We start from the raw sequence: 24,228 nt of genomic DNA on the forward strand, positions 1-24,228 counted from the left end.
TTGTCGTCCTATGTTTGAGAAAGGGTCGAGTACCCGAAATGCGTTACAAAGGACCATTATATTGAGAATGTCTTTTATTTTTTACTTTGATAAAATCAAAATAAAATAACAAAGTGATCAGATGTTTTTTTGACTATTTGGAGTATGTGAATTTCTGGGGAAGTGACTGTCAGCGCCCCACCACAGCTCTTGCCTTTTCTCCACTTTGTCTTAGGTACATCCAAAGCAGCACTGAAGATATGGGATTTATACACAGAGAAACCTTCACTATTTGCTCTGAAAATTGGGGACCTTCCTTGCAAAATTTTACAGGGTTTTTTGGAAGATCTGGACCTACAACATATGATAGAACATGGAATAAACTCTATAGCTGATATATGGGATAAAACCCATTCATTACCATTCAAAATTATTTGTGAAAAATTAGATATTTCTGTAAAAGAATTTTATAAGTACCTACACATTAGACACTTTCTAACTATGGTACCAGAGAAATATTGGGGTCCCAAATCAATATTTGAGCTATCTTTCTTTAATAAGCTTAAACTAATGAAAGGAATATCTCTAGCATATAAAGCTATAGAGGGGATGCAGCATACAGAAGCCTCACCATGTCTGGAGCAATGTGGACCGCGCTATTTCCGTTGACGGCACTTCCTGGGAAAATATTTTCAAACTAACAACCTCCTTTCTCACAGAGCTGCTGGTCTGCAGCAAGAACGGCATACGATGGTAGACGGCGTCTTATTGCCCTCCCTGCCCCTCTGACCCTGGTCTCTGTAACTATCCCTGATTTGTAATTTTCCACACAGTCCAACATTATTACAAATGTTTACTTTTCAGGAGAGTAAAATTGTATTAAGTGCATACTCAAGACATATTCAAGTTTTCATTTGTGTATGTGTGTAAATTGTGGGGGTAAGTGAAAAGGAAAATCACTAATGAAAACATGAAAAATGTGTCACCCAATTTTTCTTGAAAATTTTTCAAAATTTTATCAATATTGTATTTTAACTATCGTGACATACTTAAAGGTTTAGCAAATTTTCTATATGTTTTTTTGAATAGTGTAAGATGAGCAGTTTTGAAAACCAATAGATTTTTGGGGAAATTTGTGAAATTAAGGCCCTTTCACAACTGCATTGGTCCCTAAAAAATGGCTTTTGAAATTTTATTAAAAATGAGGAAAATTGCAGTTTGACTTACAACTAGAGATGAGCGAACATACTCGTCCGAGCTTGATGCTCGTTCGAGCATTAGCGTACTCGAAACTGCTCGTTGCTCGGACGAATACTTCGCCCGCTCGAGAAAATGGCATCTCCCGCCGTTTTGCTTTTTGGCGGCCAGAAACAGAGCCAATCACAAGCCAGGAGACTCTGCACTCCACCCAGCATCACGTGGTACCCTTACACGTCGATAGCAGTGGTTGGCTGGCCAGATCAGGTGACCCTGGAATAGACTAGCCCCTGCCTGCGCTGCTCGGATTATTCTGTGTCTGGATGCCGCTAGGGAGAGAGCTGCTGCTGGTCAGGGAAAGCGTTAGGCTGTTCTATTAGCTTACTGTTAGGCAGGAGTGATTCTCCAAGAACCCAACAGCCCTTCTTAGGGCTACAATAACGTTATACATTTTTTTTTTTTTATTTGCAGCTAGTACCATATTGTGAGGAATTTGCAGGGGGACTTGCTACCGTTGTGTTTAGCTCTTAGTGACACACATATCCACCTCAAACACCAAAGTGGGACAATTTATTAGGGGTTTGATTAGAATTAGGCAGAGTCTGCTGATTTATTTATTTTTTACCTTTATTTCATTTTATAGCTCAAACTCATCTTGCAAAGCAGTGTGCTCTCATTGTAGGCTACAAAATAGCCATAGGAGAACCCCAACGGCTTACTTAGGCCTACAATAGCGTTATATTTTCCTTTTTTTTGTTTGCTTGTGGCTGGGCTTGCTGGCACTAGTAGTGCAGCTAGTACCATACTGTGAGGAATTTGCTGGGAGACCTGCGACCGTTGTGTTTAGCTCTTAGTGACACACATATCCACCTCAAACACCGAAGTGGGACAATTTATTAGGGGTTTGATTAGAATTAGGCAGAGTCTGCTGATTTAATATTTTTTTTTTATCTTTATTTCATTTTAAACTCAAACTCATCTTGCAAAGCAGTGTGCTCTCATTGTAGGCTACAAAATAGCCATAGGAGAATCCCAACGGCTTACTTAGGCCTACAATAGCATTATATTTTCCTTTTTTCTGTTTGCTTGTGGCTGGGCTTGCTGGCACTAGTAGTGCAGCTAGTACCATACTGTGAGGAATTTGCTGGGAGACCTGCGACCGTTGTGTTTAGCTCTTAGTGACACACATATCCACCTCAAACACCGAAGTGGGACAATTTATTAGGGGTTTGATTAGAATTAGGCAGAGTCTGCTGATTTATTTATTTTTTTTACCTTTATTTCATTTTATAGCTCAAACTCATCTTGCAAAGCACAAAATCCAGTTCTGTGCTGTCAGTGTAGGTTAGAAACTAGCCATAGCAATAGGATAGCATCGTTTTGTTAAAAAAAATAAAAAACTAAAAAAAAATAAACACAAAATGTTTTTTTTTCAAGTTTACACTTTAATTTGGAAAATGTTTAACCCGAGGGCTAGGGGTAGAGGACGAGGGCGTGGACGTGGGCGTCCAACTACTGCAGGGGTCAGAGGCCGTGGTCCTGGGCGGGGTGAGACACCACCTGCTGATGGGGTGAGACTACCACGCCGCAGAGGTACACTCCCTAGGTTCATCATGTCTCAAGTTACTGGGACTCGTGGTAGAGCACTGTTGAGGCCAGAACAGTGCGAAGAGGTGATGTCGTGGATTGCGGACAATGCTTCTAGCCATTTGTCCACCAGTCAGTCTTCCACACCACCTCAGCCTCCTGCCCCCCAGTCTGCCCCCTCCCACCAAAATTTGGCATTTGAACCGGCATACTCTGAGGAACTGTTTTCTGGACCCTTCCCACAGTCACAAACCACTTGTCCTGCTGCTGCTGAGCTATTTTCCGATGCCCAGGTTTTCCACCAGTCGCAGTCTGTGGGTGATGATGACATTATTCACGTAGTGGAAGAAGTGTGTAAAGAGGTGTCGGACGATGAGGAGACACAGTTGTCAGACAGTGGTGATGTTGTTGTCAGGGCAGGAAGTCCGAGGGGGGAGCAGACTGAGGGATCGGAGGATGATGAGGTGACAGACCCAAGCTGGGTTGATAGGCCGGGTGAACACAGTGCTTCTGAGACGGAGGCGAGTCCTATAGCAGAACAGGTTGGAAGAGGCAGTGGTGGGGCCAGACGGAGAGGCAGGGCCAGAGCTGGTGCATCAGCACCAAATGTTGCCCGTAGTCAAGCTCCCGTGGCGAGGGCTAGATTTTCAGAAGTCTGGAGGTTCTTTAAAGAAACACCGGATGACCGACGGACTGTGGTGTGCAACCTTTGCCAAACCAGGATCAGCAGGGGTTCCACCACTACTAGCTTAACTACCACCAGTATGCGCAGGCATCTGAATGCTAAACACCCCACTCAATGTCACCAAGCCCGTTCACCTCCGGCCGGGCACACCACTGCTCTTTCCCCTGTGTCATCTGCTAGTCAGCCCCCTGCCCAGGACCCCGGCCCAAACACCTCCCGTGCGAAAACCCCATCTTCGCCTCCACGATCCTCCACAGCATCCACCAGTGTTCAGCTCTCCATACCCCAGACGCTGGAGCGCAAAAGGAGGTATAGCGCAACCCACCCACACGCCCAAGCCCTCAACGTCCACATCTCCAAGTTGCTTAGCCTGGAGATGCTGCCCTATAGGCTGGTAGAGACCGAGGCCTTTCGAAACCTCATGGCGGCGGCCGCCCCTCGGTATTCGGTCCCCAGCCGCCACTACTTTTCCCGATGTGCCGTCCCAGCCCTGCACAAGCACGTGTCAGAGAACATCCTCCGTGCCCTGACCAACGCCGTTTCTGACAAGGTCCACCTGACCACGGACACGTGGATGAGTGCTGCCGGGCAGGGCCACTATATATCGCTGACAGCACATTGGGTTAACTTGGTGGAGGCTGGGACCGAGTCTGACTCTGGGGCTGGTCATATACTGCCGACGCCGAGGATTGCGGGGCCTACCTCGGTCCAGGTCTCAAAGGCCTACTATGCCTCCTCCTCCTCCCACCCCTCCTCCACCTCTTCCTCTGAATTACCATCCGTGGGCATGGCGCCATCAGTCGGTAGCTCTAGGCACAGCAGCAGTGCCATCGCTAAGCGACAGCAGGCGGTGCTCAAACTGCTGAGCCTAGGCGATAAAAGGCACACCGCCCAAGAGTTATTACAGGGCATCACGGCGCAGACTGATCTGTGGCTGGCACCGCTGAACCTGAAGCCAGGCATGGTTGTGTGTGACAACGGCCATAACCTGGTTGCAGCTCTGCAACTCGGCAGACTGACACATGTGCCATGCCTGGCCCATGTGTTAAATCTCATAGTTCAGCGTTTCCTCAAGACATACCCCAATCTGTCTGATTTGCTCACGAAGGTGCGCCGCATCTGTGCGCATTTCAGGAAGTCCAGCACAGATGCTGCCACTCTCAGGGCAGCACAGCGCCGCCTCCAACTGCCCGCTCACCGACTGTTGTGCGACGTGCCCACGAGGTGGAATTCAACACTAACCATGTTATCCAGAGTTTACCAGCAGCGCAGAGCGATTGTAGACTGCCAGATGTCAACTTCCACCAGAACTCGTAGTCAGGTCAGTCAGCTTCCTCAAGTCTACAATGAGGAGTGGACGTGGATGTCTGATATCTGTCAGGTGCTGAGTAACTTTGAGGAGTCAACACAGATGGTCAGTGGTGATGCCGCCATCATCAGCCTCAACATCCCGCTGCTTGGCCTGTTGAAAAACTCTCTGGTCAGCATGAAGTCGGAAGCTTTGCGCTCGACACAAGAGACGGGGGAAGAAGATTCCCTTGTTGATAGCCAAAGCACCCTTAGGTCTGTTTCTCAGCGCATATCGGAGGAGGTGGAGGAGGATGAGGAGGAAGAGGAGGAGAATGTTGGCGAGACAGAAGAGGGGACCATTGTTCAGTCCTTCACTGTTCAGCGTGTATGGGCAGAAGAAGAGGAGTTGGAGGAGTTGGAGGAGGAGGAAATGGACAGTCAGGCCAGTGAGGGGAGTTAATTCTTGCGCGTTGGGACTCTGGCGCATATGGCAGATTTCATGCTAAGCTGCCTATCCCGTGACCCTCGCGTTCAAAGAATTTATTCCAGCACCGATTACTGGGTATTCACTCTCCTGGACCCACGGTACAAGCAAAATCTTTCCACTCTCATCCCTGGAGAGGAAAGGAGTGTGAGAATGCATGAATACCAGCAGGCCCTGGTGCACAAGCTGAAACAGTATTTCCCTTCTGACAGCGCTAGCGGCAGAGGGCGTACTTCTGCGGGACAAGTAGCGAGGGAGAGTAGGCGACCAGGCAGCTTGTCCAGCACTGGCAGGGGTACGCTTTACAAGGCCTTTGCCAGTTTTATGTCACCCCAGCAAGACACTGTCACCTGTCCCCAGTCTCGGCAGAGTAGGGCTGATCTTTACAGAAAGATGGTGAGGGAGTACGTAGCTGACCATACCATCGTCCTAAATGATCACACAGCTCCCTACAACTACTGGGTTTCAAAGCTGGACATGTGGCACGAACTGGCGCTGTACACCTTGGAGGTTCTTGCCTGCCCTGCCGCTAGCGTGTTGTCCGAGCGGGTTTTCAGTGCAGCTGGTGGCATCATCGCCGATAAGCGTACACGCCTGTCGACTGACAGCGCTGACAGGCTGACACTTATCAAGATGAATAAAGCCTGGATTTCTCCGCATTTCCATTCTCCACCAGGTGAAAGAAGCTGAACCTGAATAATGTATGCACTCCTCCTCCTCATTGTCCTCCTTCTCCTCCTCTTTGTACACTAAAGTAGAGGAAACTGGCTATTTTTTTGCCTGGGCCAACTGGCTCTGGCTATAGTACTCTATGTATTTAATTTTTCTGGAGGGCCAACTACCCTGTCCTCTGTTTTAAACAATTTTTGGGAGTGCCACATACAGGCACTCAATCTATGTAATTTTTCTGGAGGACCAGCTGCCTGCTCCTCTGGTTTGAAAACTTTTTTGGACTGCCACATACAGGCACTCAATTTATTTAATCTTTTTGGAGGACCAGCTACCTGCTCCTCTGGTTTGAAAACTTTTTTGGACTGCCACATACAGGCACTCAATCTATGTAATTTTTCTGGAGGACCAGCTACCTGCTCCTCTGGTTTGAAAACTTTTTTGGACTGCCACATTCAGGCACTATCCAAATTAAATTGTCTCCATAGCAGCCTCCACTTGTCGTCTTTTTAGCTGCCTTCACACGTTGTCTCCATTGCTACCTCCACACGTCATCGCCATAGCTGCCTCCAAAAGTAGTCCATATAGCTGCCTCCATACATGGTCCCCTTATCAAACGAGCTGTGTCAGGCAGAATTTTGGATTGTTTTCATGGCTTCCATGTTAACTTTGTCGCCACCCTGCTGTGTAATCCACAAAATATACTGGCAAACTTTTATCATTTACCAATATTATTTCAGCTCTTCTTGCGCATCTGTTTACATTCCCCTCACCCGCCAGAACCCAAACTTATAAGAACGCTACTACACTAGATCTTATACAAAAGGTTCTTAGAAGTGCTGTTTGGGGAGTAGCCTAGAGACAGGGGCTTGGATTGGCGAAAGCTCGCCTGGCAGCGGAGCGCCAGCTCCATCCCAAGATCCAACTAACATAGTTTTAACTGCAGCACCTTTAATCTACTACTAGTTCACTGCCTCCATACATGGTCCCCTTATCAAACGAGCTGTGTCAGGCATAATTTTGGGTTGTTTTTATGGCTTCCTCATCAAACTTGTTAACTTTGTCGCCACCCTGCTGTGTAATCCACAAAATATACTGGCAAACTTTTATCATTTACCGCTATTATTTCAGCGCTTCTTGCGCATCTGTTGATTACACTGCTGTGTAATCCACAAAATATACTGGCAAACTTTTACCATTTAACAATATTATTTCAGCGCTTCTTGCGCATATGTTTACATTCCCCTCACCCGCCATATCCCAAACTTATAAGAACGCTACTACACTTAACTTGGTGCAGGCTGGGACCGAGTCTGACCCTGGGGCTGGTCATATACTGCCGACGCCGAGGATTGCGGGGCCTACCTCGGTCCAGGTCTCAAAGGCCTCCTCCTCCTCCCACCCCACCTCCTCCTCCTCCGAATTACCATCCGTGGGCATGGCGCCATCAGTCGGTAGCTCTAGGCACAGCAGCAGTGCCGTCGCTAAGCGACAGCAGGCGGTGCTCAAACTGCTGAGCCTAGCCGATAAAAGGCCCACCGGCCAAGAGCTATTACAGGGAATTTCACATCAAACTTGTTAACTTTGTCGCCACCCTGCTGTATAAGCCACAAAATATACTGGCAAACTTTTATCATTTACCGATACTATTTCAGCGCTTCTTGCGCATCTGTTTACATTCCCCTCACCCGCCATATCCCAAACTTATAAGAACGCTACTACACTTGATCTTATACAAAAGGTTCTTAGAAGTGCTGTTTGGGGAGTAGCCTAGAGACAGGGGCTTGGATTGGCGAAAGCTCGCCTGGCAGCGGAGCGCCAGCTCCATCCCAAGATCCAACTAACATAGTTTTAACTGCAGCACCTTTAATCTACTACTAGTTCACTGCCTCCATACATGGTCCCCTTATCAAACGAGCTGTGTCAGGCATAATTTTGGGTTGTTTTTATGGCTTCCTCATCAAACTTGTTAACTTTGTCGCCACCCTGCTGTGTAATCCACAAAATATACTGGCAAACTTTTATCATTTACCGATATTATTTGAGCGCTTCTTGCTCACCTCCTTTGGTTCCTCTCTGCCACCCATTGGTTTGAAGCCTGAGTCCATTTGGGGTATGTTGCCAAGACACTCTCTAGCCTGCCGCTGCTGCCGCTGCCTCTGCATAGTCCCCTATAGTGTCAGGGTCAATTATTGGATGTTTTAGATGCTATCTAGCCTCATTCGGTCACTCTGTCATTGCCATGCTGTTGCCCATACTTTTGGCATAATGGTGCGATTAAGCAGCCTCAGAGGCATCCATGCATGCTGCCCCTGCTGTTTCCTGTCCATTTCCGTGGTGTTTCCATCCTTTTCTGAGGTTCCCAGGTGCTTGGCCAAGCTTCCTTGGTCCCCTTGAAAAATGCTCGAGTCTCCCATTGACTTCAATGGGGCTCGTTATTCGAGACGAGCACTCGAGCATCGGGAAAAGTTCGTCTCGAATAACGAGTACCCGAGCATTTTAGTGCTCGCTCATCTCTACTTACAACCCTTCTACCAACCTCATAAGATAAAAGGATAGTGGGAAAAGTGAACCCCACATAAAGCAGACGTATGATAAATGTTAATAACTTAATTTGTTTTCACCACATTCACCCTGTTTTCATAAATAAATGACTAATAAATATCACTCAAATTTTTTTGCTAACATAAAGTTCAATGTGCCATGAAAAAACAATATCAAAATCACTTTTTAAAATTAAAGTTCTCCAAAGTTATTATCATCTAAAGTGACGCTGAAAACAAGTGTTGGTGATAAAAAAGCTTTTTTTTTGTAAGTTTTAAAAATAAATGTATACATTTACGATATCGCCACAACCATAATGAAAAATAAAAAATAAAATTTCACGTATCTTGTATGTTTTTGCTTAGATTTTTTAAATGTATTCTACTTGTTAGACAACAAAAATAGTCCAAAAATAGTCCAAACAATTTAAGGAAAAAAACACATAAAGAAAACAAATGGCACTTGTAGCATTAATAGACATCTAAATTCAGAGTGTAGAAGACCCGGGGGGATCAGGACTATAACGGCTCTAATATAATAATTATATAGTGATGGGCCATATTATACTGCAGGGACAATGATACCATTTTTAGATTTCTATAGCAGGACAGAGACCCATAACTTGCACAATGAACCCTGGAAAATAAAAACCTCTAACAAAGTAAAATCTTTTCTTCCATCTCTAGTAAAAAAGAAGTATTGAAATATAATAAATAATTCCAATAAAACAACAAGTAGAATGAATATAAACTCCATCTCATCCATTAAAATAGGCGGCAACACGGGTATAGAGACCAAATAACATAAAGTTATGTACAATCTGCACATATTTGGTATCTCCATAATCGTAGTGACCTGTAGAAGAATGTGAAATGTTATTCAATATCACAATACTTAAAACAGTTAAAGTTTTTTTTCTCAATTCTCCAACAAAAAAGGTTAATACTAATTAATTAAATCAGCCAAAAGTGAAACTGAGGCCTAGTTTCCATCCCAGCACATCCTGGAGAGGTGTGAGACCCCCGCCCTGACATTACCCTCACAATAGTAACGTCTCCAGTCATTCAGGTGCTGATGCTGCTCCCCCGGCTCTCAGTGCAGGTGAATGGGGGAAATACACATAAAGACAATGAGAATGTAAATCCCTTTCATTATGAATAGGTCTGACAGTCACACCCAGGACCACAGGGGTTGATGCTTCTGCAGGACTCTCCGCCCTCTTACTGTATATAAGATGAGGTTTCAGTCCTGAATCCTTCAGATGAGACACAACTTCTGCTGCTCGTGTATTGTGAGTACGCTGGATGTACAGGAGGCGGCTGGAGGATATTCCTGTCCTGACTGCAGAAAGAAGCATCCGTGACGTCCGTAATCACCTAAAGAAAAAGAATCTTGGGAATATAATGGAGAATTTATCTACTCAGCCTAAGATGAAGGAGACCAGAGTCTGTTGCACCTACTGCGATTCTCCAGAACCGGCTGTAAGAACATGTCTGCAGTGCGAGGCTTCTTTCTGTGAGAAACACTTACAGAGACACAGTAAGTCCTCAGAACATATTTTGGTTGATCCTGATGTTAACCTGGAGGAAAGAAAATGCTCCACACACAATGAGGTACTGAAATACTATTGTCCTATGGATGCCTCCTGTATCTGTGTGTCCTGCTGGGTGGCTGGAGATCACATGGGACATGAGGAGGAGATATTGGATGTGGCCTCTGAGAAGAAGAAGGAGAAGCTGAGATCTGCTGTTGAGAAAATGAACTTGGATAAAATGGAAGCAGGAAAAAAAATCCAGAATCTCACAGATCATGGGGTAGAAGAAGAAAAGAAATTATCTGGACTCACTGAGAAAGTCACTAATCTGTTTACTGATCTGAAGAAGAAGCTGGATGATTTAGAAAGCAGAGTTCTGGGTGAGATCTCCAGACAGAAGGATCAGGTGTCACTCTCAGTCTCTGACATGATCAGACTGTTGGATTTACACAAGGATGAACTGACCAAGAAAATTCATCAATTTGAGGAGTCATGTGATATCACAGATCCATTGACCTTCTTACAAGAAGATTTATTCAAAGTTGATGTCAGTGATCGGAGCTGTGCTGGCATTGGAGATGTAAGAGAAGCTCAGAGTTTGGATGATGTCATAGTGTCACAGATATTATACAGAGAACTGCTGTGCTTTGCTGATGATCTGAATAATCTGAAAAGAACGAGCCAGTTCCCAGTGATGGAGAAATCTGAGGTATTAATGGATATAGACACGGTTTATGATAACATTAGAGATGAGCGAGCACTAAAATGCTCGGGTACTCGTTATTCGAGACGAACTTTTCCCGATGCTCGAGTGCTCGTCTCGAATAACGAGCCCCATTGAAGTCAATGGGAGACTCGAGCATTTTTCAAGGGGACCAAGGCTCTGCACAGGGAAGCTTGGCCAAACACCTGGGAACCTCAGAAAAGGATGGAAACACCACGGAAATGGACAGGAAACAGCAGGGGCAGCATGCATGGATGCCTCTGAGGCTGCTTAATCGCACCATTATGCCAAAATTATGGGCAACAGCATGGCGATGACAGAGTGACCGAATGAGGCTAGATAGCATCTAAAACATCCAATAATTGACCCTGACACTATAAGGGACGGCATGCAGAGGCAGCGGCAGCAGTGGCAGGCTAGAGAGTGTCATGACGACATACCCTAAATGGACTCAGGTTTCACCAAAGGAGGTGAAATGATTTCCTATGTGAACAAAAGGTTGACGGTATATTTAGTCGATAACACAGCATGGTGGGGACATAGTGACCAAGTTCCATAACGTATCTGGTGAAACACCCGAAAAATGAGCCTGACACAGCTCTTTTGATAAGGGGACGACATGTGGAGGCAGCCAAGGAGACGACTTCCATGATTAAGAGCGACAGTATGGGGCATTCATATTGCGCTGCTATGATTGCAACTTCAGGTCTCCAGCATGGCGGCGACAGATGGGCCGAGTTCTACTATGTATCTGGTGAAACACCTGAAAATTCTGCCTGACACAGCTCGTTTGATAAGGGGGTGATGTGCTGCATATCCTCTTGTGCTCCAGCGTCTGGGGTATAGAGAGTTGAAATGAGACATTGGTGGACGCTGTGGAGGATCGTGGAGGCAAAATGGACAGGAAACAGCAGGGGCAGCATGCATGGATGCCTCTGAGGCTGCCTAATCTTGGGATGGAGCTGGCGGTCCACTGCCAGGCGAGCTTTCGCCTGTCCAAGCCCCTGTCTCTCGGCTCCTCCCCACCCAAAATGGGCCTGGGGGCCAGAAGCGTTTACTTTGAAAAAATTATAATTTTCAAAGCAGGCCGGGTCGTTTGAATATTTCACCTAGGAATAATGGAATAGCATAGTGGTTCTATTTTTAATATTTTTTACGGAAATGGTTCCATGATTAAGAGCGACAGTATGGGGCATCCATATTGCGCTGCTATGATTGCAACTTCAGGTCTCCAGCATGGCGCCGACAGATGGGCCGCGTTCCACTATGTATCTGGTGAAACACCTGAAAATTCTGCCTGACACAGCTCGTTTGATAAGGGGACGATGTATGGAGGCAGTGAACTAGTAGTAGATTAAAGGTGCTGCAGTTAAAACTATGTTAGTTGGATCTTGAGATGGAGCTGGCGCTCCGCTGCCAGGCGAGCTTTCGCCAATCCAAGCCCCTGTCTCTAGGCTACTCCCCAAGCAGCACTTCTAAGAACCTTTTGTATAAGATCAAGTGTAGTAGCGTTCTTATAAGTTTAGGATATGGCTGGTGAGGGGAATGTAAACAGATGCGCAAGAAGCGCTGAAATAATATTGGTAAATGATAAAAGTTTGCCAGTATATTTTGTGGATTACACAGCAGGGTGGCGACAAAGTTAACAAGTTTCTTGTGGAAGCCATGAAAACAACCCAAAATTCTGCCTGACACAGCTCCTTTGATAAGGGGACCATGTATGCCTACAGTTCATGCCAGTCGCTGCACTGGCTGCCAGTCTCCTTTCGAATACAGTTTAAAATAATAACCCTCATCCATAAAGCTCTGTATAATGCTGCACCCCCCTACCTTTCCTCTCTTATCTCAGTCTATCGCCCAACCCGTGCTCTTAGATCCGCCAGTGATCTTAGATTAACCTCTACCCTAGTGCGGACCTCCCACTCGCGTCTCCAAGACTTCTCTAGAGCTGCACCAATTCTATGGAATGCTCTGCCCCGGACTATCAGACTAATACCTAACCTCCAAAGTTTCAAACGTGCTCTTAAAACCCATTTTTTTAGGCAAGCATATAACACTCATTAACTGCATGAAGTTTTAACTCTTCTACTAACCCGTCCTGTGTCGTCCTCCCATCTGTTATCCAGCAACCAACAGGCACCAGACTTCTCTGCAGTCCCATTCACCCTGGACCTGGTATATAAGATGACGGCTGAGTGGTTCAAGCGACAGCAATTCCATTTATTATATTTTGGTCTATTCCCTAAGAAGAATGGCTTGACCATTAAATATTCTTTTACCTCGTGTTACCCCATCATCTTCATAAACCGTAAGCTCTGGCGAGCAGGGACCTCACTCCTGTTGTTCCATACAAATGTTGTGCTCTGTTATATTACATTTGTATTTGTTTCCTATGATTTGTAAAGCGCTACGGAATATGATGATGCTATATAAATAAAGATTATTATTATTATTATTATGGAGGCAGTGAACTAGTAGTAGATTAAAGGTGCTGCAGTTAAAACTATGTTAGTTGGATCTTGGGATGGAGCTGGCGCTCCGCTGCCAGGCGAGCTTTCGCCAATCCAAGCCCCTGTCTCTAGGCTACTCCCCAAGCAGCACTTCTAAGAACCTTTTGTATAAGATCAAGTGTAGTAGCGTTCTTATAAGTTTAGGATATGGCGGGTGAGGGGAATGTAAACAGATGCGCAAGAAGCGCTGAAATAATATTGGTAAATGATAAAAGTTTGCCAGTATATTTTGTGGCTTATACAGCAGGGTGGCGACAAAGTTAACAAGTTTGATGTGGAATGCCCTGTAATAGCTCTTGGTCGGTGTGCCTTTTATCGGCTAGGCTCAGCAGTTTGAGCACCGCCTGCTGTCGCTTAGCGACGGCACTGCTGCTGTGCCTAGAGCTACCGACTGATGGCGCCATGCCCACGGATGGTAATTCGGAGGAGGAGGAGGTGGGGTGGGAGGAGGAGGAGGCCTTTGAGACCTGGACCGAGGTAGGCCCCGCAATCCTCGGCGTCGGCAGTATATGACCAGCCCCAGGATCAGACTCGGTCCCAGCCTGCACCAAGTTAAGTGTAGTAGCGTTCTTATAAGTTTGGGATATGGCGGGTGAGGGGAATGTAAACATATACACAACAGAAGCGCTGAAATAATATCGTTAAATGGTAAAAGTTTGCCAGTATATTTTGTGGATTACACAGCAGTGTAATCAACAGATGCGCAAGAAGCGCTGAAATAATAGCGGTAAATGGTAAAAGATTGCCAGTATATTTTGTGGATAACACAGCAGGGTGGCGACAAAGTTAACAACTTTGATGTGGAATCCATGAAAACAACCCAAATTTCTGCCTGACACACCTCGTTTGATAAGGGGACGATGTATGGAGGCAGCTATATGGACGACTTTTGGAGGTAGCAATGGAGACAACGTGTGGAGGCTGCTATGGAGACAATTTAATTTGGATTGTGTCTGTATGTGGCAGTCCAAAAAAGTTTTCAAACCAGAGGAGCAGGTAGGTGGCCCTCCAGAAAAATGAAATAGATTGAGTGCCTGTATGTGGCAGTCCAAAAAAGTTTTCAAACCAGAAGAGCAGGTAGGTGGCCCTCCAGAAAAATGAAATAGATTGAGTGCCTGTATGTGGCAGTCCAAAAAAGTTTTCAAACCAGAGGAGCAGGTAGGTGGCCCTCCAGAAAAATTGAATAGATAGAGTGCCTGTATGTGGCACTCCCAAAAATTGTTTAAAACAGAGGACCGGGTCGGTGGCCCTCCAGAAAAATTAAATGCATAAAGTACTATAGCTAGAACCAGTGGGCCCTGTCAAAAAATAGCCAGTTTCCTCTGCTTTACTGTACAAAGAGGAGGAGAAGGAGGAAAATGAGGAGGAGGAGGAGTGGATAAATTATTCAGGTTGAGCTTCCTTCACCTGCTGGAGATTGGAAATTATGAGAAATCCAGGCTTTATTCATCTTAATAAGCGTCAGCCTGTCAGCGCTGTCAGTCGACAGGCGTGTACGCTTATCGGTGATGATGCCACCAGCTGCACTGAAAACCCGCTCGGACAACACGCTAGCGGCAGGGCAGGCAAGAACCTCCAAGGCGTACAGCGCCAGTTCGTGCCACATGTCCAGCTTTGAAACCCAGTAGTTGTAGGGAGCTGTGTGATCATTTAGGACGATGGTATGGTCAGCTACGTACTCCCTCACCATCTTTCTGTAAAGATCAGCCCTACTCTGCTGAGACTGGGGACAGGTGACAGTGTCTTGCTGGGGTGACATAAAGCTGGCAAAAGCCTTGTAAAGCGTACCCTTGCCAGTGCTGGACAAGCTGCCTGCTCGCCTACTCTCCCTCGCTACTTGTCCCGCAGAACTACGCACTCTGCCGCTAGCGCTGTCAGAAGGGAAATACTGTTTCAGCTTGTGCACCAGGGCCTGCTGGTATTCATGCATTCTCACACTCCTTTCCTCTCCAGGGATGAGAGTGGAAAGATTTTGCTTGTACCGTGGGTCCAGGAGAGTGAATACCCAGTAATCGGTGCTGGAATAAATTCTTTGAACGCGAGGGTCACGGGATAGGCAGCCTAGCATGAAATCTGCCATATGCGCCAGAGTACCAACGCGTAAGAATTCACTACCCTCACTGGCCTGACTGTCCATTTCCTCCTCCTCCAACTCCTCTTCTTCTGCCCATACACGCTGAACAGTGAAGGACTCAACAATGGTCCCCTCTTGTGTCTCGCCAACATTCTCCTCCTCTTCCTCCTCATCCTCCTCCACCTCCACCTCCTCCGATATGCGCTGAGAAACAGACCTGAGGGTGCTTTGGCTATCAACAAGGGAATCTTCTTCCCCCGTCTCTTGTGAGGAGCGCAAAGCTTCCGACTTCATGCTGATCAGAGAGTTTTTCAACAGGCCAAGCAGCGGGATGGTGAGGCTGATGATGGCGGCATCGCCACTGACCATCTGTGTTGACTCCTCAAAGTTACTCAGCACCTGACAGATATCAGACATCCACGTCCACTCCTCATTGTAGACTTGAGGAAGCTGACTGACCTGACTACTAGTTCTGGTGGAAGTTGACATCTGGCAGTCTACAATCGCTCTGCGCTGCTGGTAAACTCTGGATAACATGGTTAATGTTGAATTCCACCTCGTGGGCACGTCGTATAACAGTCGGTGAGCGGGCAGTTGGAGGTGGCGCTGCGCTGCCCTGAGAGTGGCAGCATCTGTGCTGGACTTCCTGAAATGCCCACAGATGCGGCGCACCTTCGTGAGCAAATCAGACAGATTGGGGTATGTCTTGAGGAAATGCTGAACTATGAGATTTAACACATGGGCCAGGCATGGCACATGTGTCAGTCTGCCGAGTTGCAGAGCTGCCACCAGGTTACGGCCGTTGTCACACACAACCATGCCTGGCTTCAGGTTTAGCGGTGCCAGCCACAGATCAGTCTGCGCCGTGATGCCCTGTAATAGTTCTTGGGCGGTGTGCCTTTTATCGCCTAGGCTCAGCAGTTTGAGCACCGCCTGCTGTCGCTTAGCGACGGCACTGCTGCTGTGCCTAGAGCTACCGACTGATGGCGCCATGCCCACGGATGGTAGTTCGGAGGAGGAGGTGGAGGAGGGGTGGGAGGAGGAGGAGGCATAGTAGGCTTGAAACACCTGGACCGAGGTAGGCCCCGCAATCCTCGGCGTCGGCAGTATATGACCAGCCGCAGGGTCAGACTCGGTCCCAGCCTCCACCAAGTTAACCCAATGTGCCGTCAGCGATATATAGTGGCCCTGCCCGGCAGCACTCGTCCACGTGTCCGTGGTCAAGTGGACCTTGTCAGAAACGGCGTTGGTCAGGGCACGGATGATGTTGTCTGACTCGTGCTGGTGCAGGGCTGGGACGGCACATCGGGAAAAGTAGTGGCGGCTGGGGACCGAATACCGAGGGGCGGCCGCCGCCATGAGGTTGCGAAAGGCCTCGGTCTCTACTAGCCTATAGGGCAGCATCTCCAGGCTAAGCAATCTGGAGATGTGGACATTAAGGGCTTGGGCGTGCGGGTGGGTTGCACTATATTTGCGTTTCCGCTCCAGCGTCTGGGGTATGGAGAGCTGAACGCTGGTGGATGCTGTGGAGGCGACGATGGGGTTTTTGTGGCAGGGTCCTGGGCAGGGGGCTGACTATCAGCTGACACAGGGGAAGGAGCAGTGGTGTGCACGGCCGGAGGTGAACGGGCTTGTTGCCACTGAGTGGGGTGTTTAGCATTCATATGCCTGCGCATACTGGTGGTAGTTAAGCTATTAGTGGTGGAACCCCTGCTGATCCTGGTTTGGCAAATGTTGCACACCACAGTCCGTCGGTCATCCGGTGTTTCCTTAAAGAACCTCCAGACTTCTGAAAATCTAGCCCTCGCCGCGGGAGCCCTCGCCACGGGAGCTTCACTAGTTGACACATTTGGCGCTGATGCACCAGCTCTGGCCCTGCCTCTCCATCTGGCCCCACCACTGCCTCTTCCAACCTGTTCTGGTCGAGGACTCTCCTCCGTCTCAGAAGCACTGTGTTCACCCGGCCTATCAACCCAGCTTGGGTCTGTCACCTCATCATCCTCCGATCCCTCAGTCTGCTCCCCCCTCGGACTTCCTGCCCTGACAACAACTTCCCCACTGTCTGACAACCGTGTCTCCTCATCGTCGGACACCTCTTTACACACTTCTTCCACTACGTCAACAAGGTCATCATCGCCCACAGACTGCGACTGGTGGAAAACCTGGGCATCGGAAAATTGCTCAGCAGCAACCGGACAAGTGGTTTGTGACTGTGGGAAGGGTCCAGAAAACAGTTCCTCAGAGTATGCCGGTTCAAATGCCAAATTTTCCTGGGAGGGGGCAGACTGGGGGGGAGGAGGCTGAGGTGCAGGAGCTGGAGGAGTGCCGATTTCGGTGACATGGGTGGACTGCGTGGAAGACTGACTGGTGGACAAATTGCTCGAAGCATTGTCGGCAATCCACGACATCACCTGTTCGCACTGTTCTGGCCTCAACAGTGCTCTACCACGAGTCCCAGTAACTTCAGACATGAACCTAGGGAGTGTAGCTCTGCGGCGTTCCCCTGCTCCCTCATCAGCATGTGGTGTCTCACCCCGCCCAGGACCACGGCCTCTGACCCCTGCAGTAGTTGGATGCCCACGTCCCCGCCCTTGTCCTCTACCCCTAGCCCTCGGGTTAAACATTTTGAAAATGAAAGTTATAACTTTAATTTTTTTTTAACTTTTTTTTGTGTTTTTTTTTTTTGTGTGTTTTTTAGTTTTTAAAACCAAACGATGCTATCCTATTGATATGGCTATTTTCTAGCCAAGTATGAAAGCACACTGCTATGCCAGATGAGATGACGCTGAGTTATTGAAAAAATAAACGTAAAATAAAAAAGGAAATGGCAGACTATGCCTAATTGAAATACAACCCCTAATAAATTTTCCCACTTCGGTCTTTGCGATGGATATGTGCGTCACTAAGCGCTAAACACAACGGTCGCAAGTCTCACTACAAATTCCTCACAATTTGGTAGTAGATGCACTGCAGCAAGGACAGCCACCAGCAGATCAACCAGAAATCAAATATATATAACGCTATTGTAGGCGTAAGTAAGCCGTTTGGATTCTCCTATGGCTATTTTCTAGCCAAGTATGAAAGCACACTGCTATGCCAGATGAGATGACGCTGAGTTATTAAAAAAATAAACGTAAAATAAAAAAGGAAATGGCAGACTGTGCCTAATTGAAATACAACCCCTAATAAATTTTACCACTTCGGTCTTTGCGATGGATATGTGCGTCACTAAGCGCTAAACACAGCGGTCGCAAGTCTCACTACAAATTCCTCACAATTTGGTAGTAGATGCACTGCAGCAAGGACAGCCACCAGCAGATCAACCAGAAATAAAATATATATAACGCTATTGTAGGCGTAAGTAAGCCGTTTGGATTCTCCTATGGCTATTTTCTAGCCAAGTATGAAAGCACACTGCTATGCCAGATGAGATGACGCTGAGTTATTAAAAAAATAAACGTAAAATAAAAAGGAAATGGCAGACTGTGCCTAATTGAAATCCAACCCCTAATAAATTTTCCCACTTCGGTCTTTGCGATGGATATGTGCGTCACTAAGCGCTACACACAACGGTCGCAAGTCTCACTACAAATTCCTCACAATTTGGTAGTAGATGCACTGCAGCAAGGACAGCCACCAGCAGATCAACCAGAAATAAAATATATATAATGCTATTGTAGGCGTAAGTAAGCCGTTTGGATTCTCCTATGGCTATTTTCTAGCCAAGCATGAAAGCACACTGCTATGCCAGATGAGATGACGCTGAGTTATGAAAAAATAAACGTAAAATAAAAAGGAAATGGCAGACTGTGCCTAATTGAAATCCAACCCCTAATAAATTTTCCCACTTCGGTCTTTGCGATGGATATGTGCGTCACTAAGCGCTAAACACAACGGTCGCAAGTCTCACTACAAATTCCTCACAATTTGGTAGTAGATGCACTGCAGCAAGGACAGCCACCAGCAGATCAACCAGAAATAAAATATATATAACGCTATTGTAGGCGTAAGTAAGCCGTTTGGATTCTCCTATGGCTATTTTCTAGCCAAGTATGAAAGCACACTGCTATGCCAGATGAGATGACGCTGAGTTATTAAAAAAATAAACGTAAAATAAAAAGAAACTGGCAGACTGTGCCTAATTGAAATCAAACCCCTAATAAATTTTCCCACTTTGGTGTTTGAGGTGGATATGTGTGTCACTAAGAGCTAAACACAACGGTAGCAAGTCCCCCTGCAAATTCCTCACAATATGGTACTAGCTGCAAATAAAAAAAAAAAAAAGTATAACGTTATTGTAGAAGGGCTGTTGGGTTCTTGTAGAATCACTCCTGCCTAACACTATTCTAATTGAACAGCCTAACGCTTTCCCTGACCAGCAGCAGCTCTCTCCCTAGCGGCATCCAGACACAGAATGATCCGAGCAGCGCGGGCAGCGGCTAGTCTATCCCAGGGTCACCTGATCTGGCCAGCCAACCACTGCTATCGACGTTTAAGGGTACCACGTCATGCTGGGTGGAGTGCAGAGTCTCCTGGCTTGTGATTGGCTCTGTTTCTGGCCGCCAAAAAGCAAAACGGCGGGAGCTGCCATTTTCTCGAGCGGTCGAAGTAATCGTCCGAGCAACGAGCAGTTTCGAGTACGCTAATGCTCGAACGAGCATCAAGCTCGGACGAGTATGTTCGCTCATCTCTAATAACTAACATTACCCAAATGTCTGCTTTATGTCTCCATGTTTTTTTATGCATTCTCATATTTTTGTTAGATATTTTGGGGCTTTGAACTTTAGGTACGATTTCTCAAATTTTCAAAAAAATTCAAAATCACGCTTTTGCTGGACCTGCTCAGATTTCAAGTCACTTTAAGAGGCCTAAATAAAAGTAAAACCCCATAAATTACCCCATTCTAAAAACTACACCCCTTAATGTATGTAAAACAACTTTCATGAAGGTTATTAACCCTTTAATTATTTTACAGGGGATAAAACAAGATCAGATGAAATTTTGAAATTTACATTTTTTTGGCTAAATGTTTTTCAAAAAATGTACAAATTCTCAGTGGTTAAAATACCAAAACTGTCCACAAAGTTTGATACCCAATCCCTCCCACGTATAACAATCCCCAATATGTGGTGGTGACTGCTGAATGGGCACACGCCAGGGCATCGAAGGGAAGCTGCGCCATTCACAGCAGATTATGCCTTGTCCCTTTTTATTGGCTATACAATCTTTAGTTCTTGGGAAATTTGGACAAATTAGGGCTTATTTTTTGCGACATTAGATACACTTTACAAATACTTCATTTAAGTGGGTCATTAGCTCATCGATGAGATTTTATTAACTCTTAAAGGTATTTAGGAAAAAAAAATTTCTCCATTCTATGGATCACTACGATTATGGTGATACCCCATTTATAAAGTTTTTTATATATTTTTACAATTTTACTGAATTAAAACTAATACAGAGAAAATCTCATTTATTTTTGTATTTTTATGGAGATATAACGCTAATACTTTTCAGTTGACAGAGCTAGTTTAGGGCTTATTTTTGCGTTTTGAGTTGTTCTTTTCAGTGATACAATTTTGGCGTACATAACTTTTTTAAATCACTTTTTAGAACAGTTTTGTGAAGCGATTTAATGAAAAATGTACATTTTTGGCGAGTTTTTCGGGTTTAGTTTTTTGCGGCGCTCACCAAACGGGTCCAGTAATGTTACTGAGTTATTGTACAGATTGTTACGGACACGGCGATACCAAATATGTGGGGTTTTTCTGGTGATTTTGTGTTTTTTTTTCTTTATTAGATATGTATAGGGAATGTTTGTGTTTAGGGGACTTTAACTTTATTTAATTAATTCTTTTTATTAATTAATGTTTATATGAAGTGTTTTTAACATTTTTTTTTACTTTAACAGGTTGGCTTGTTTAGCCAGAAGGCAGATTTAGCGCACCAGACCCTTGTACGCCGCGGTCACACGAGACCGCGGCGTGAAAGGGGTTAATGCCCGCGATCGGAGGAAACTCTGATCGCGGGAACTAGAGACGGATGCCATTTGTAACATACAGCTGGCACCCCATGGTACCCCATTCAGGGGGCGGAACCATAAACATGACGTAATAATACTGCAAATTGCGGGAAACGCACCTCCCGCTGTGCAGTATTATTACAGCAAATGTCGGGAAGGGGTTAAAAGAAAAAACTTTATTGTCCAAATGTCATAAAACCATAAAAACCTGCACAAATTTGGTATCTCCATAATCGTAGTGACCTGTAGAAGAAGGTGAAATGTTATTCAATGACGTAATATGAGACAGAAAAAAAAAGAACTAAATTGCAGTTAATTTGAAAATTCTCACACAGAAAGGTTAAATAATAATTATTCAAAAAGCCAAGATGAAACTGAGGCCTAGTTTCCATCCCAGCACATCCTGGAGAGGTGTGAGACCCCCGCCCTGACATTACCCTCACAATAGTAACGTCTCCAGTCATTCAGGTGCTGATGCTGCTCTCCCGGCTCTCAGTGCAGGTGAATGGGGGAAATACACATAAAGACAATGAGAATGTAAATCCCTTTCATTATGAATAGGTCTGACAGTCACACCCAGGACCGCAGGGGTTGATGCTTCGGCAGGACTCTCCGCCCTCTTACTGTATATAAGATGATGTTTCACTCCTGAATCCTTCAGATGAGACACAACTTCTGCTGCTCGTGTATTGTGAGTGCGCTGGATGTACAGGAGGCGGCTGGAGGATATTCCTGTCCTGACTGCAGAGAGAAGCATCCGTGACGTCCGATCTTGGAGAAGAACAGGAATCTTGGGAATATAATGGAGAATTTATCTACTCAGCCTAAGATGGAGGAGACCAGAGCCTGCTGCACCTACTGCGATTCTCCTGAACCGGCTGTGAGAACATGTCTGCAGTGCGAGGCTTCTTTCTGTGAGAAACACTTACATAGACACAGTAAGTCCTCAGAACATAATTTGGTTGATCCTGATGTTAAACTGGGAAAAAGAAAATGCTCCACACACAAGGAGGCACTGAAATATTATTGTCCTATGGATACCACCTGTATCTGTGTGTCCTGCTGGGTGGCTGGAGACCACAAGAGACATGAGGTGGAGATATTGGATGTGGCCTCTGAGAAGAAGAAGGAGAAGCTGAGATCTGCTGTTGAGAAAATGAACTCTAAAAAAATGGAAGCAGGAAGAAGAATCCAGAATCTCACAGATCATGGGGTAGAAGAAGAAAATAAATTATCTGGACTCACTGAGAAAGTCACTAATCTGTTTACTGATCTGAGGAAGAAGCTGGATGATCTAGAAAGGAGAGTCCTGGGTGAGATCTCCAGACAGAAGGATCAGGTGTCAATCTCAGTCTCTAACATGATCAGACAGATGGAGCTACACAAGGATGAGCTGAGCAAGAAAATTCATCAATTTGAGAAGTCATGTGATATCACAGATCCATTAACCTACTTACAAGATGATGACATCAGTGATCGGAGCTGTGATGTCATCGGTGCTAAAAGAAAAGCTCAGAGTCTAGATGATGTCATAGTGTCACAGATATTATACAGAGGACTGCTGCGCTTTGCTGATGATCTGAATAATATGAGAAGAAAACAACAGTTCCCAGCGATGAAAAAATCTGAGGTATTACTGGATAAAGATTCTGCTTCTGAAAAGATTTTTATTTCAAAGGATCTTAGATCTGCTTCTTATACTTCTACATTACAGAACAGACCCGATGGACCCAAGAGGTTCAAGTCCTGTCAGGTGTTCAGCTCCTGCAGCTTCTCCTCTGGGAGACATTACTGGGAGGTGGATGTGAGTCAGGCGGAGCAATGGATCATTGGAGTGGCCGGGGAAAGTCTGGAGAGGAAGGTGGATGGTAATGAATCTTATATTGGTTATAATGAGAAATCCTGGGTGTTAAATGTATATAGTACACTTGGTGTGCGTCATAACAATATATTTACAAGTCTGGAATCAGCGTCTCCTGTGAAGGTTGTTGGGATCTATCTGGACTATGAGGCCGGGCGTCTGTCCTTCTATCAGCTGTGTGACCCCATCAGACACTTACACACCTTCACTGCCTCCTTCTCTGAGCCGCTCTATGCCGCTTTCTACGTGCTTAAGAATTCTGGGATCAGAATCTTAAAATAATGAACATCCACAAGCGGCTGTAAATAGTTAAGGTGATTTTTTGGTCTTAGATACTTTCACTTTTGGACAAAAATGATGTAATGATTTATTACTAAATATATTTTAGTTTATTCTCACGCTGTCACTCTGAGGGCACTTTATAAAGAATCACCATTGGGGCGGCTGTAAAAAGCTTCAGATGATGAAACAATAGAGAAATTACCCCATAAAATTGTGGTTTACAAGAAAATTATCTGAACAAATGATAAAATGGCTCCTGTTGTAAAATATGATGAGGTTTTCTTGTTTTTTTTGTAACCATACATTTTTCACTAGTGGACATAAGATTCTAGATATAGTATTGGTGTATTAGGATTGTGTGTCTGATTTTCCTGATCAAATCTATTTTTGTAAAATGTAATTTCTTAATTGTTCTTTAGCTCTAATAAAACATTTCTATGAAATCTGATTGTGAAATTCTTTTTTTTTTGTCACTTTGCAAAACTGTAATTAATTTCTATACTTAGTGACCGGATATAGACAATCCATGTCACAAACCAATTTGGTAGAAATTGTCATGATTATCCGGGGCCACAATTTGAACAATGTGACTGGTTTGCTACTAGAGGCTCCTGGTCATGTGACCTCAGATTAGACGTCTGACCATATCAGCTGGCAGATCTATTCTCCATCGTGCAGTATTTCATGGCATCCGGGGATTGTGTCATATGTACCCAGTATAATGGCAGGGTGGACACATCATCTATAAGAGACATGAGGAATGTCTACTAATGTGAGAATCAGGGT

The 24,228-nt window shown here is 45.5% G+C and overlaps 1 pseudogene; it reads left to right on the plus strand.

Annotated features, from left to right (window-relative positions):
* The first annotated feature begins 9,739 nt into the window (after nt 1-9,739).
* Nucleotides 9,740-23,442, plus strand: LOC140075756 (E3 ubiquitin-protein ligase TRIM39-like; annotated as a pseudogene).
* The last annotated feature ends 786 nt before the right edge of the window (nt 23,443-24,228 follow it).

This window comes from Engystomops pustulosus, chromosome 8 (assembly GCF_040894005.1).
Source record: "Engystomops pustulosus chromosome 8, aEngPut4.maternal, whole genome shotgun sequence".
NCBI classification, from domain to species: domain Eukaryota; kingdom Metazoa; phylum Chordata; class Amphibia; order Anura; family Leptodactylidae; genus Engystomops; species Engystomops pustulosus.